This window comes from Dendrobates tinctorius, unplaced genomic scaffold (genome assembly GCF_039654945.1).
Source record: "Dendrobates tinctorius isolate UK_male_01 unplaced genomic scaffold, ASM3965494v1 ptg000039l, whole genome shotgun sequence".
NCBI lineage: Eukaryota > Metazoa > Chordata > Amphibia > Anura > Dendrobatidae > Dendrobates > Dendrobates tinctorius.
Genome location: NW_027361707.1, coordinates 45,266,678 through 45,281,755, shown reverse-complemented (window position 1 = coordinate 45,281,755; position 15,078 = coordinate 45,266,678). Strand labels below are relative to the sequence as shown.

General features: G+C 41.9%; 1 long non-coding RNA gene across 1 annotated transcript in view; it reads right to left on the bottom strand.

The window, feature by feature from the left end:
- Positions 1–890: 890 nt before the first annotated feature.
- The window catches only part of LOC141088547 (uncharacterized), a 71,609-nt gene continuing 57,421 nt past the window's right edge, over positions 891–15,078 (bottom strand). The window contains exon 3 of the long non-coding RNA XR_012231975.1: positions 891–1,918. This is a non-coding gene — a long non-coding RNA (uncharacterized lncRNA). The remainder of the gene's footprint in view (positions 1,919–15,078) is intronic.

Sequence of the window (15,078 nt, the reverse complement as noted above, 5' to 3'; positions counted from 1 at the left end):
CGAGCCACCAGAGCATGTCCTTACATTTCCACCATTAATCTTCGGTGTCTTCAGCTCCATTACCCCATCTGGCACTAGAGCACTTACTACCAAACGCAACGCTGCCTCACTGCCTGTGTCATCACCTCTGAAGAGCCGGCGTGTGATGTCAGCAGCGTGATCATGTGAACTGATCACGCTGCTTTGTGCTTTATTGATGCAGAAGTGCCGGCTACAAGTGAGTCACGTGTAGTAGCGTCTAACACCTGAAGACGCTAGTACACTGAGTCACCGACCGACGCGCAACACTGTCTGTGAGCCAGCTGTCAGTTGACAGCCGACTCAGAGAATGGGAGAACCTGTGTGGGGGCGGCAGAATGCCTCCTCCTTGGACCACCACATCAGGCGGCCCGATGGGGCCCCTGTCGGCGGCGCCTGGGGCACATGCCCCGGCTGCCCCCCCTGGATACGCCTCTGACAGGACATATAGTACATTAATGATTCCAGCAAATTTTGCGTACATAAAGCCAAATGGTGCTCCTTCCCTTCCAAGCCCTGCTGTGCACACAAACAGTAGCTTTCCCTCACATATGGGGTATCGGTGTACTCAGGAGAAATTGCACAACAAATTTTGCAGTCAATTTTCCCCCATTATCCTTGTGAAAATAAGAAAATGTGGGTCTAAATAAATTTTTTATGAAAAAAGCTAAATGTTCATTTTTTCTTTCCACATGAATGTAATTTTGATCACCTTGAGGAGTGCAGATTTTAGAATTGTGTCAATTTTGGGTATTTTCTGTGCTATAATCACTTCAAATGTGATGTGGTCCCTAAAAAAAGGTTTTGTAAATTTAGTTGTGTAGGTAATAGCAAGTACGCAGGATGCAGTGACGAGACGCGAGACTGAGTTGTACTTTGGGGAGAAACTTTTATAAATTTAAGCCGCTAGTGCTATACTAAGCAACCAAAACAAAGTAACAGCTATTGTCCTCGCAGGGATTCAGCACAAACAAATACTTTTAAAGAGAATACGACTAACCCGGCAAAGGCCGATTACTATAGGGCCACGATATGGCCGACTACGGGTCCTTCCTATAGTGTTACTTATCCGTCCTGATGTCCCTCGGCGTCTCTGATGAAGCTGCTTTGTTGTCGCAGCCGCTGGGCCCAGCTGCTGAAGATCTGTCTAGTCTTCGGGCGCCCCAGCGCCCAGGAGGAGTTGGGGGACAACAGGCCCTGAGGGAGTCCTTTGATGAGGTAACCCCCCTGTAGAAACAGCGGGGTTCCGCTAGTTAGCGAGTTCAATCAGACTCCAGTCTCCAAGCAGGGTTGTGTCGCAGTTACCAGGAGTGGCGGTTGGCAGGCCACGTGCACGGCCTGGGCCTGGGCAAAGAGTTTCTCCATAGGCAAGGAGTAGGCCCCAACTGCCGATTGCATCGGGGTGATGTCACCTGCGGGCGATGATGAGCAGACCACAGCCGCAGGCTGAAGCAGGGCGGCAGCGGGCAGGCCGCAGCCGCGGGCTGGAGTGAAGTGGCAGTGGCCGCGAGAGGTGGCAGACAGGCCGCAATGGGCTGGAGCACAGCGGCAACGGCAGCAGACGACTGACCCCGGATTGGAGTGAAGCGGCAGTCTCTTGTCGATAAATTCAGCGCTTCCTCTCCACTGTAAATCTCCCTTCTGCCGCTGGTCTCCTCCTTGGTCACCGTCTGTCACTCTGGCCCTCTCAAACTCCCACAGTCTCTTGCTTTGTGTCTGCCGTTCCGCCAACTGCCTCCCCTGCACGCTCCCTGTCCCTTTTATACTCGTCCCTCCCCTTGCTGTCCTGTCACTCCAAGCAGTCCACTCTCCTCCTCTGTTCCCTGGGTACAGTTCCCTTAGGAACCTAGATAGCGGTCCCCTTGGTTCCGGCCCAGACACTCTGCGGGGGTCCTCCTCCCTACAGTTGGAAAAATGAGAAATTGCTGGTTAACTTTTAACCCTTCTAACTTCCTAACAAAAAAAATATGTTTCAAAAATTGTGCTGATGTAAAGTAGACAATCTTATAGAAATGTTATTTATTAACTATTTTGTCTGACTCTGGTTTAAAGGCATAAAAAAATTGCAAAATTTTTGATTTTTTCACAAAAGTGTCAGAGCACATTACTTATGACAAGCCTCAGGATATTGTGGTTGGTTTCCCGACTGCATCTCCCACACTGTGGCTGCCTCAGCTGTGAACAAGGCACACCCCCTTAGCAGCACACTTCTGAAGATGGAGCAAGATGCCATGTTTTTGTACCCCAGCGCTATTTACAGTGGTGACACAGGGTCTGGCCTCTAGGGCCGTGGCGGTGAAAGCACATCGGCAGCCTGGTATTTTACTAGTAATGCCAGCCTACCAACCTGTTCTCAACTCTAGAAGATGTTACCTCTGAAGTCCTACTCTGGGACATGATAGCAGCACTGTGGCTGTGACTTCTTCCAGTGGTAAAAACAGGTCAGTAGCTTGGCATTAGGCCACATTTACATGTTCAGTATTTGGTCAGCATTTCCCACCAGTATTTGTAAGTCAAAAGCACGAGTGGATGAAAAATGTAAAAGAGGTGACGTGTTTTTATTACACTTTTCCTTTGATTGTTCCACTCCTGGTTTTGTCTTCAAAATACTGAGGTAAAATACTGACCAAATACTAATCGTGTGAACATGGCCTTTATGAAACTTATTATTATTGTTATTATCATGCGTTCTTTTTCTAAATGCCCAGTAAATAATGAATGCACTTTTTGCGGTATGTGTTACTCCAGGAGTGTGAGATATCTCCATGCACTCGGCTTCTTGTACATGTTTTGTTTACTTAGTCCTATGGATGAAAATATTCTCGATGTGAACAGTAAACCTCTCTTCACAACAATGGGGTAGATACAATATTCATGACAGAAGAGGTCAATAGTGGATTAATGATTTATGATTCCAGTATAAAAGCAGAGAATACAGCTGGCTAACTGAGCCGTTCATTCATGGATGTTTGGCCCCGCTAAAGACTACGTTCTTGTATTAGGCTCCATTCAGAAATAAAGTGCCCGTACAGAATTTCTAAGCAGTAGGTTAATGCGTCTGAGTTAATATTGTCTGTCACTAAGTAATTTCAATTTTTCAATTTCAGCTTTATTTACACTTTTTTGCACAAAATAGTGAGAAAACCCTGAAAGATGCACTCATTATAGTTTTTATCCTCCTAGTTTATTTTTGTCTCATTTCTTCTCTTTTCTATTAGGTCTATGCCATCACATTAGTGATGAATCATTCATGACTGATCCGAGACAAAGAGTCGGCTCCCTGCTGGGAACAATGGAAGCCGGCACTGGCACCCCAATGAGAGTCACTCAATTCTGTGAATGGTTCTCACTGGGTGTAAAATGACCGTGTTCATAAGGTGAAATCCCTCCCACCCAAGCCAAAGCCCTCCCACCCACCAATTTAATTGGTTGGCTGAAAGTAGGTGGGGATCCATTTAAATATCAGAATAGCCGGCTTTTGTGGTTGAGTGATGCCAAGCGAGCCAGATCACCAAAAAGAGCCGGACTGTCCATAACTACAGTGGGGAAAAAAAGTATTTAGTCAGTCAGCAATAGTGCAAGTTCCACCACTTAAAAAGATGAGAGGCGTCTGTAATTTACATCATAGGTAGACCTCAACTATGGGAGACAAACTGAGAAAAAAAAAATCCAGAAAATCACATTGTCTGTTTTTTTTTTCATTTTATTTGCATATTATGGTGGAAAATAAGTATTTGGTCAGAAACAAAATTTCATCTCAATACTTTGTGATATATCCTTTGTTGGCAATGACAGAGGTCAAACGTTTTCTGTAAGTCTTCACAAGGTTGCCACACACTGTTGTTGGTATGTTGGCCCATTCCTCCATGCAGATCTCCTCTAGAGCAGTGATGTTTTTGGCTTTTCGCTTGGCAACACGGACTTTCAACTCCCTCCAAAGGTTTTCTATAGGGTTGAGATCTGGAGACTGGCTAGGCCACTCCAGGACCTTGAAATGCTTCTTACAAAGCCACTCCTTCGTTGCCCTGGCGGTGTGCTTTGGATCATTGTCATGTTGAAAGACCCAGCCACGTTTCATCTTCAATGCCCTTGCTGATGGAAGGAGGTTTGCACTCAAAATCTCATGATACATGGCCCCATTCATTCTTTCATGTACCCGGATCAGTCGTCCTGGCCCCTTTGCAGAGAAACAGCCCCAAAGCATGATGTTTCCACCACCATGCTTTACAGTAGGTATGGTGTTTGATGGATGCAACTCAGTATTCTTTTTCCTCCAAACACGACAAGTTGTGTTTCTACCAAACAGTTCCAGTTTGGTTTCATCAGACCATAGGACATTCTCCCAAAACTCCTCTGGATCATCCAAATGCTCTCTAGCAAACTTCAGACGGGCCCGGACATGTACAGGCTTAAGCAGTGAGACACGTCTGGCACTGCAGGATCTGAGTCCATGGTGGCGTAGTGTGTTACTTATGGTAGGCCTTGTTACATTGGTCCCAGCTCTCTGCAGTTCATTCACTAGGTCCCCCGCGTGGTTCTGGGATTTTTGCTCACCGTTCTTGTGATCATTCTGACCCCACGGGGTGGGATTTTGCGTGGAGCACCAGATCGAGGGAGATTATCAGTGGTCTTGTATGTCTTCCATTTTCTAATTATTGCTCCCACAGTTGATTTCTTCACTCCAAGCTGGTTGGCTATTGCAGATTCAGTCTTCCCAGCCTGGTGCAGGGCTACAATTTTGTTTCTGGTGTCCTTTGACAGCTCTTTGGTCTTCACCATAGTGGAGTTTGGAGTCAGACTGTTTGAGGGTGTGCACAGGTGTCTTTTTATACTGATAACAAGTTTAAACAGGTGCCATTACTACAGGTAATGAGTGGAGGAAAGAGGAGACTCTTAAAGAAGAAGTTACAGGTCTGTGAGAGCCAGAAATCTTGATTGCTTGTTTCTGACCAAATACTTATTTTCCACCATAATATGCAAATAAAATGAAAAAAAAACAGACAATGTGATTTTCTGGATTTTTTTTTCTCAGTTTGTCTCCCATAGTTGAGGTCTACCTATGATGTAAATTACAGACGCCTCTCATCTTTTTAAGTGGTGGAACTTGCACTATTGCTGACTGACTAAATACTTTTTTTCCCCACTGTATATCACGTGATTAAAACCAGACTCGCTGAACCTTTCGAATCTCTATTTAGAAACAGAAAATCTCTTTTTCCTGCATGAGTTAGGCTCCTCTTCAACTCCAGACCCAGTTGCTGCCCTCCTCCACCCTCCCAGGGACATTGCAGTGATGTAGAATTGAAGTTCTAATGATGACTCATGTAGAGAAAAGACACTTCCTGTTTCTACATAGAGCTTAGAAGGATTCAGCCAGTCTGATTTTAATGATACCGTTTTCATTTTTTCAACCAGGTATAATTAACTCTATAACAGTGGCAGACACAGGAATCCCATGTAAGAACACTATATGAGTCCCTTGTTGTGTCTGCGACAAAAGCTGCTTTCTGTCTTAGAATTATAAGTGGCCCATTTATCTTTTGGGCTCTTGTGAGTAAGTACTTATCGACCGACCTTGGACATATGGATACGCCATGGCGATTTTGTGCGCCATCAGGTGTTCAGCTATTTTCACAGCTGACACCTGGCACTAACTGCCAGGCACCACTCCTGACAGTTGAACCCTCTAACTATTGTGATCGATATCAATTGCAGCATTTAGATGACAGGCAGAGGGAGGGAGCCACCTATGACCTCCGATTGGTGCCCGTGTGACATCATCAAGGGGACCTAATTGTTGCCATGGTGACACAATATCGCCTTGATGACATCCAAGTCACCAGGCTCTAGCAAGTTAAGTAAGATCATGCACAGTATATAATCTAACTACCTTGTGTCAGTGCATCACTGACAGTTATAAAGCATAGCAATGCTCTTGCATTGCTATGCTTTATAACTGCGATCAGAATGCTGAAAGTGAGTGGACTAAGAAAAAAATTAAAAAAGGTAAAAAAAAAGTTGTAAAAACATTTTCTTACAAAAATCACAACAAAATAGAAAAAGGTTATATTTATATATATATATATATATAAATATAATATATATTATATATATATATATATATATATATATATACACATATCTATTGTACCCATAAAAAAGTGGACTAAATCACGATCAAAAATACAAATGTAAAGAAAAACGGTATAGCTGAAATTGTCATTTTGACCCGCAAAAAATAAGACGCCGTTCAGTGGAAACATAAAACATTTATAGCTCTCAGAATAAAGCAATACAAACATAATTATTTTTTCTATAAAACAGTTTTTATTGTGTAAAATGCCAAAACATAAAAAACTATATAAATGTGGTATTGCTGTAATCGAACTGACCCGAAAAAGCTGCCTTATCAATTTTACCACATGGTGAACGGCATAACAAAAAAATTCAAGAATTTTTTTGCCTTGCAAAAACCGTAATAGATCAAAAAATGTCATGTGCCCAAAATTAGTATCAATAAAAATATCAACTCGTCCCACAAAAAACAAGCCCTCACACGACTGTGTTGGCAGAAATGTGGAAAGATTATCGTTCTCAAAATATGTTGATGTAAAAACCTAGTTTTTGGGAAATAAAAGTGTCTTTTAGTGTGTGACAGCAGCCAAACATAAAAAAAGATATACGGAAATCTGGTATCGCTGTAATCACACCTACCTGAATAATAAAGCCGTCTACGCACTTATACCACATAAGGGATGGCGTAAAATTAAATAAAACCAATTATCCACCTTCTGTTGGTTTGTTCATTCTGCCTCCCAAAGATAGCAGTAAGGCTTGTTTCAAATTTATCCTGTGCTCTGCGCACAGTGGGGTTTCCATGTAAATCTCTGAAATACGTGATTCATATGGAACACCCAGTGGAAGATTCCCTATAATGAGGCAGATGGAGGCACTGTGGATGCCGTCTGATCTATGATCCGACGGTGTTCGTTTTTTTAGGTGTGCATAAAAGTGCCGTTGGCCACACTTTTGTGCACTTCTAAATCACTACTGAACAGAGGCCAGATGGAGTCCAGGGTAACTCTGCTGACTCAATATAGTGAATGGATCTTTTGGGAGTTTCATTTGAAATCAAATCAATCCACAAAAAATCCCCTGCTAAGGTCCATAATCTGTCAATGGTAATATAGGGGGCTTCCACATAACTGGTAGCACAAAGAGACTGGGAAAGTGAAATAGCTCCTTGCTCCCAAAAGAAATTCAACACATTTTGTGCTCACAAATCCAAATGTCTCCTCCCTTCTGTGCCCCAGTGTTCCTAAACTACATTTAGAGTCCACATGTTTGGCATTTCTGTAGCTATGACAGCCCGCCTAATTTACAGGTGTGTGTCTCCATAAGCATGGACTGGGCACTGCAACGTACTGGTCACTACAACATACTGGTCACTACAGCGTACTGGTCACTACAATGGCAGTTTGCAATTTTCACTCAGCAACATTCACTGCTGCTTGTTTCTGAAAAACACCCATGGAGTCAAAGGTGCAAATCATCACTACACCTGTAGATAAATTCCCAAAGGGGTATAATTTACAAAATGTGGTCACTTGATGGAGGCCTCTGCTCTTTTAGCACTTAAGGGCTCTGTATATGGAGTCCACAAAGTATTCTAGGAAAATCTGTGCTCCAGGAGGCAAATAGCGCTCAGTTCCTCCCGAGTCTACTGTATCACTAAGCAGTACAGCTACATATGGGGTATTTCCACATTCAGCAAGAATTATGTGACAAATTTTGGGACCATTTTACGCATTTTTTCATATGAATATGTAAAATGTGGGACTAAAACAAAATTTTGGTGGCAAAAATGTAATTATTTTTTCTTCAGTGTCCAATGGAATAAAATTGTGTGGCACACCTGTGGTGTCAATATGATCACTTCACCTCTAAATTAATTCATTAAGATGAGATGTTGTTAGTAAAATGGGGTCATTTACGAGGAGTTCTGCTGTTATGGCATCTCAGTGGCTCACCCAGTGGGTCATGGCACCCGCAACTATAATAGTAAAATCTGAACTTTTATGTGGCGCTACTTCCTTTCTGAGCTTTGCATTGTGTCTGGAAAGTATTTCTCGAGTACTTGTAGGGTATTGGTGCACTCAAGAGAAATTTTTACAACAAACTGATGTACATTTTTTTCATATTAGTAGCCCTTTGAAAAATAAAAACTTGGTTCTGAAACAACATTCTAGTATTGGGGTATTTCCATATTCAGCAAGAATTTTGGGGTCATTTTACCCATTTCACCATGTGAAAATGTAAAATCTGTGACTAAAAGCAAAATTTTGGTGGTAAAAATGTAATTATTCAGTAGTATGTTGTCCAACACCTGTATCTGATCCCGTGTCTCTATATTCCCCTATTCCCATCCAGACTCAGTGCTTCCCTTTAGTGTGCTGACTCCCTGGTTTTGACTTGGCTTGCATCCTGACCTGCTTCTGGCTTTTGTCTTTGTCTTATCCGCTTCCTACCGTTGCTGATTCCCTGGCTTGTCCCTTACCGTGAGTTTCTTTATTCCTTTGGTACTGTGCTACAGTCTAGGATTTGACCCGGCTAGTTTGACTACTCATCAGAGATTACCTTACTCTAGTCCTCTATGGTCCAATCCTTGTAGTCTTTGGCAAACTTCAGCCTGGCTCTCCTTTGCTTCTCATTGATGAAAGGCTTTTTTCTACCTTTACAAGACTTGAGCCCTGCCACTAGGAGCCTGTTACGAACTGTTCTAGCTGTGCACTTCACTCCAGCTGCTATTTGCCATTCCTTTTGTAGGTCAATTGATGTCATCCTGTGGTTGCTTAGTGACATTCGAATTAGATGACGGTCATCCAGGTCAGTGGAGAGTCGTTTTCGCCCTCTGCCGGACAGTAGCTTTGTTGTCCCCAATGTCTGCTGCTTGACTTTGTTGTTATGGTGTTCTGTCTTAGACATTTTAAGGATGGAGGCAACATGATGCTCACTGTATCCCTCTGCTAGTAAAGCCAGAATTAAGCCCTTCTTTTCCTCACTCAAGACTTTTCTTTTCAACTCTTTTGGCATGGTTAAAAGTTATTTTTCATTCCTATTACTTTTGGGATATTACTAGCACTTATTTTGCCATCCAGCTTGTCCTATTGCAAGAGGATTGTGAACACCACAGCAGGGTTTTTTTTTATACTTTCCTTGATTAAAAAAGATTTGGTTCAGGTGATCACCTAATCAGAGGCACATTAAGTAGAATGAGGTGTACTCTGGTTGGAATTCAGCTGACACTGCAATGGAATGGCTGTCAGACATGCACTGTGAGGTCTTATATAGACAGGTGTGTGCCTTTACAAATCAAGTCCTATCAGTTCAGTGAAACACAGCTGGACTCCAATGAAGGAGCAGAACCATCTCAAGGAGGATCACAAGGAAATGGACAGCATGTGACTTAAATATGAGTGTCAGAGCAAAGTGTCTGAATACTTATGACCATGTGATATTTCAGTTTTTCTTTTTTAATAATTTTGCAAAAATGTCTACATCTCTGGTGTTTTCCAGTCAAGATGGAGTGCAGAGTGTACATTATTGAGAAAAAAAAAAAACTTTTTAGAATTTACCAAATGGCTGCAATGAAATAGAGTGAAAAATTGAAAGGGGTCTAAATACTTTCCGTACCCTCTGTATAAATATGACATAGTCTACTTCATTATGTGTATTGCCATCTCTTATTATACAATGCCCTCTCTTGTTATGAACAGCACTGTCCCTTACATATCGATTATATAGAGCCCTGTCTTTATTACATACTGTCCTGTCTTGTCAGATATATAATGCAATGACTGCTGATGGAGCATGAGAAAGCTTCTATTGTAATGAAGGAGCTGATGGACTGGTCCTCTGGTCACTGGCTGCTCCATCAGCAGTCATTTTATATCTAACAAGAGTGGACTATATAATAAAGCGAAATGCACATCGGGGGCTGCAAAGAGGGTGACAGCGGTCCAGACCTATTATGGGTAAGCAGATTTGACTCGTTTATGGCAGGCTTGATTCTTGATGCACACTATGCACTTTACTACTGAGTTCATTTACTTGCTGCCGCTGATGCTGTACTGTACTGGCTTATGCCACAGTGACTTTGTAGACCTGCTTCCTTTGGTCCTACCTTGTATCCGTGTCTGCTACCCCTCCTTGCCTTCTTCCATGTCTCCTCCACATGTTTCTGTTATACTCTTGTATGTGATTTCTATTTTAACATGTCTGTTATATTTGTACTAATAAAGTTTGCCTAGTGTACAATTTTTAGTGGTTTATGGCTTACTCCACTTTTCTAGATTTGTAACTTCTTTGGGAGTACTCCACTTTCTCTATTACTTTACCTTAGTTGTATTTTGGAAGAGTTATACGGTAATATGCTCTCAGCCCCATTACAGATACTGTGCTTTCTGATTATTGTTTTAGTATGTAATAAAAGTGGGCCTTGTGAATAACAAAAATAACAAGCATACACTATGTAAGGGACAGTGCTGCACATAATAGTAGAGGAAGCTATATATTAAGGGATGGCACCACCATATACAGTATAACTAGAGAGGAGGGTACGTAATAAGGAACGGTGATATACATAATAGAAGAGGAAACTATGTAACTAAGGAAGGCACTATACCTAATAAGAGACTACACTATATACTAAGGGACTGTGCTATACATAATAAGTGAGTACACTATAAACTAAGGGACTGTGTTATACATAAGGCTACATTCTTCTATCTGTGTGCAGTGTCAGTGTGCTGTGAACTTTTGCAAACCCAATGAGCATGTATTTTTCTAATCCCCAAGATCGAAATCATAACAGGACATTCTCTGGTGCTTACGGATCTCATTCTCAGATCCGTAATTTTCACAAATGTGTGAATGGACCTATAAAACTCTACAAGTCCTTGTGCCGTCTGATAAAAAAATCCAGAAGCAAACAGACCTATTAAACAAATGGGAGAATGTGGCCTAAGGGATTTTACAGATAAAGTTTCTTCTCCATCCGGTCAAACCCTCATGGCGATACTCCCCAGCTACCACTCGTCTTATCACGATGATCATCGCAGCCCTGAAAATAACAAGGTCACATACATTGTGTATGTACATGTGTCTTCCCCCTAAATAAAGATTTGTAGTTCACCGTTACAAATAGTAATAGCAGCAATGTTCCCTCCATTAACTATAATCTCTGCCGCCCAATAATATAAATTATTCAGTCTGTGACACCACTCACCTCTCCACATGTTACTTCACAGGGTTGTCACCAGCAGCTTTCTCTCTCTGAAAGTGCCATGCAGAAAGCAGAGGTCAGATCCCTGCAGCTCCGCCATTTTGATAAAAAAAAGTTAACTAAGCAATGTATATTATTTTCATGCACTATGCTATCTATTTATTGCAGGGTATTTAATGTTTCGGTGTAAGGTTTTCATTTTCTCCTGAAGGCATTAGAGCTGCAGGGATCACTCCCTGCCCGCCGCACATGAGGGCAGTTTGTAGCCTCAGGGCCGGAGAAATAGGTTAGATTGCCCTCATTATTAGCCACCCTGCAGGGGCCCCCTCCACCTCCGATCTCTGGTGCAGTTGCAACAACTGCTCTGGTGATACTTCCACCCCAGCATATGGGATATCGGTGTACTCAGGAAAAATTGCACAACAAATTTTCATTTCCCAAGGCTATCCTTGTAAAAATGGAATAATTTGAGGCTAAAACAACAATTTTGTGGGAAAATGTTGTGTTTTTTTCATTTTCACAGAGCAACGTTGTAAAATTTTGAGAAGCACCTGGGGGTTCAAGGTGCTCACTAAATAGACTTGCTCACTACAAGTCTATTTAAATTCCTTGAGGGGTCTAGTTTCCAAAATAGCATCACTTTTGGGGGTACCACTGTTTAAGCATATCAGGGGCTCTCCAAATGCGACATGACACCCGCACACCATTCCGTCAAGGTCTGTGTTCCAAAATGTCACTCCTTCCTTTCTGAGCTCTGCCATGCACCCAATCGGTAGTTTTCTACCATGTATAGGGTATTGTACAAAAAATTGTATGATGAAATTTCTCCTGTTGCTCTTGTGAAAATAAAAAAAAAATAAATTGGTCCAAAAGAACATTTTTGTGGAAAAAAATAGATTTTTTGTTTTCACAGCTCAGCGTTATAAATTCCTGTGAAGCACCTGGGGGTTCAAGGTGCTCGCCAAACATCTAGATAAGTTCTTGGAGGGGTCTAGTTTCTAAAATGGTGTTACTTGTTGGGGATCTCCACTCTTTTGGCACATCAGGGTCTCTCCAAACGTGATATGGCTTCTCTTTTGATTGCAGCCAATTTTGCATTCAAAAAGTCAAACGTTGTTCCTTCCCTTCCGAGCCCTGCCATGTGCCCAAACAGTGCTTTTTCCCCACATACTGAGTATCGGCGAACTCAGGAAAAATTGCACAACAAATTTTGCAGTCTATTTTCTCCTGTTACTTTTGTGATAATAAAGAAATTTGGATCTAAATAAAATTTCTTTATAAAAAAGTTAAATTTTCATTTCTCAAAATTCAGGGGAAGCAACTGAAGGATTAATAAAGTTATTGAATGGGGTTTTGCGCACTTTGAAGGGTGTAATTTTTAGAATGGTGTAATTCTGTCATATAGTCCCCTCAAAATCACTTCCAAAGTGATGCTGTCCCTAAAAAAATAGTTTTGTAAATTTTTTTGGAAAAATGAGAAATCACTGGTTAACTGTTAACTAGTGTTGAGCATTCCGATACCGCAAGTATCGGGTATCGGCCGATACTTGCTGTATCGGAATTCCGATACCGACTTCCGATATTTTTTCAATATCGGAATTCGGCATCGGAATCGGAAGTTCAGTTGATTGACGGCCTGACGTCATCATGATGCGCGGTGTGTGCGCATCATGATGCGCCGTCATTTCGGGCCTTCCGGGGGTCTCTGCCGGCCTGCCGGGGGGCTGTGCCGGCCTACCGGGGGGCTGTGTGGACTGCCCGGGGTCTCTGCCGGCCTGCCGGGGGTCTGTGCCGGCCTACCGGGGGGCTGTGTGGACTGCCCGGGGTCTCTGCCGGCCTGCCGGGGGGCTGTGCCGGCCTGCCGGGGGGCTGTGCACCCTGTGGGGGTCTGTACCGGCCTGCCGGGGGGCTGTGCCGGCCTGCCGGGGGGCTGTGCTGATGTCCGGGGGTCTGTGCAAGCATCGTCCGATGGGACTACAAGTCCCATCGGGCGATGCCTGCTACCATGACAGTGATTGACACATTAGCCAATGATGGGACAGTAGTAGTCCCATCATCCGGCTAATGTGTTAAATGTTAAAAAAAAAAAAAAAATACTACATACATACTACATGCTACATACATACTACATATATACTACATACATACTACATACATACTACATACATACTACATGCATGCTACATACATACTACATATATACTACATACATACTACATACATACTGCATGCTACATACATACTACATACATACTACATACATACTACATGCATGCTACATATATACTACATGCTACATACATACCACATACATACTACATGCATGCTACATATATACTACATGCATGCTACATACATACTACATATATACTACATGCATGCTACATACATACTACATGCTACATGCATGCTACATACATACTACATACATGCTACATATATACTACATACATACTACATATATACTACATGCATGCTACATACATACTACATACATACTACATGCATGCTACATATATACTACATGCTACATACATACCACATACATACTACATGCATGCTACATATATACTACATGCATGCTACATACATACTACATATATACTACATACATGCTACATATATACTACATACATACTACATATATACTACATACATGCTACATACATACTACATACATACTACATATATACTACATGCATGCTACATATATACTACATGCTACATACATACCACATACATACTACATACATGCTACATATATACTACATGCATGCTACATACATACTACATATATACTACATGCATGCTACATACATACTACATGCTACATGCATGCTACATACATACTACATACATACTACATGCTACATACATACCACATATATACTACATACATACAATACATTCATACAATACATACATAGACATACAGTACATATAACATAGAGTAACATACTTACCAATACTTGTCACATTGTTCCCCGAAGCCATTGTCTTTCCGGAATAAATATTAACATAACAAACCACAAAAATACTCACCCACGATCCGAAGCAGTCCACGAGTGTGTCCCACGACGATCTTGGGTAGAGAACTGCAGCATCAGATGATGCTGCCGTTCTCTACGGGCTGCAGGAATCCAATGACGGAAGGTAGGTATCCTTCCGCACTGTATTCCTCCGCCACTTAAAAAAAAAAAAGTCCCTAGTCTCACTTTATGCCATTGCTGTGTGGGAAATTCCCACACAGCAATGGCATAAAGTGAGACTAGGGACTTTTTTTTTTTTTAAGTGGCGGAGGAATACAGTGCGGAAGGATACCTACCTTCCGTCATTGGATTCCTGCAGCCCGTAGAGAACGGCAGCATCAGCTGATGCTGCAGTTCTCTACCCAAGATCGTCGTGGGACACACTCGTGGACTGCTTCGGATCGTGGGTGAGTATTTTTGTGGTTTGTTATGTTAATATTTATTCCGTAGACGACAATGGCTTCGGGGAACAATGTGACAAGTATTGGTAAGTATGTTACTCTATGTTATATGTACTGTATGTCTATGTATGTATTGTATGAATGTATTGTATGTATGTAGTATATATGTGGTATGTATGTAGCATGTAGTATGTATGTAGCATGCATGTAGTATGTATGTAGCATGCATGTAGTATATATGTAGTATGTATGTAGCATGCATGTAGTATATATGTAGCATGCATGTAGTATGTATGTGGTATGTATGTAGTATATATGTAGTATGTATGTAGTATATATGTAGCAT